This window comes from Geospiza fortis, unplaced genomic scaffold (assembly GCF_000277835.1).
Source record: "Geospiza fortis unplaced genomic scaffold, GeoFor_1.0 scaffold53, whole genome shotgun sequence".
NCBI lineage: Eukaryota > Metazoa > Chordata > Aves > Passeriformes > Thraupidae > Geospiza > Geospiza fortis.
Genome location: NW_005054305.1, coordinates 2,548,558 through 2,549,727, shown reverse-complemented (window position 1 = coordinate 2,549,727; position 1,170 = coordinate 2,548,558).

Here is a 1,170-nt window from a genome sequence, read left to right as displayed (position 1 = left end):
GTCCAGAGAAGGGCAACAGACCTGAGGAAGGTCTGGAGCACAAGTCCTATAAGGAGTAGCTATGGGAGCTGGATTTGTTTAGCCTGGGGAAAAGGAGGCTCAGGGGGAACCTTACTGCTCCCTACAGCTCCCTGAAAAAGGCTGCATCCAGGTGGGGGTCGGCCTCTTCTCCTGGCAACCAGCAACAGAACCAGAAGACATCACCTTAAGCTGTACTGGGGAAGGGTTAGGTTGGATATTAGGAAGAATTTCTTCCCTGAAAGGGTGAATAGACACAGGAATATTCTGCCCAGGGAGGTGGTGGAGTTACCATGCCTGGAGCTGTTTAAGGAAAGACTGGATGTGGCACTCAGTGCCCTGGTCTAGCTGACAAGGTGGTGTTCAGTGAAAGGTTGGACTTGATGACCTCAGAGACCTTTTCCAGCCTAAATGATTCTGTAATCATTCTGAACAGAGTGCAACAGCAAGAAACACACCACAGAAATATTGCTCCCTCTCCAAACACGCCACTGGTCATGTCCACACATGGGGCAAGGCATGCCAGCGACATGGGGAAGAAAGCTTGAAGGTTCTGACTCCATGAATGCTGAGGTCAAAGAACAATTACAGGAATTACACATTGGAATGTATCAACATCTGTATAAACCTTGTGACAGCCTGTGGATCTTTTAGCTGTACTGAGCTGAACTCTCAGGAGGCCATACAGATATTAAGGAGAATCTGCTTAAAAGCACTAAAGCCAAGAAACAGCCACTTGGGTCTGTGCCACAAAGAAAGCTGTAATTGTTCATTTTTTTATGAATATATTGAAGTTCAGGAATTGATAGGGGTGTGAAAAATTCAGGGAAATTAAGCTAAGAGCAAAGTCACAAAGTTTGCAAGTCAGATGGGGACACTTGGAACAGAAAGGAAAAGTGCTGACTCCGATGAATTCCAGAAAGACCTTACGGCAGTGAGAGCAAGACAGGTGAAATCCAACCTAATAAATCGGTAAAACAAAAAAATTCTACCGCCTCTAGCACGATGACAGGTCCTGAGGGGGAACAACCGGGCTCATGCCCGGCGGCCGAGGGACGGGAGGGAACCAAAGCCGGGCAGGGAACCAAAGCCAAGGCGGGGAGCAGCAGCGGGCCGGGCTGAGCCCCAGGCCCGGCGCCCCGGCCCGCGGCA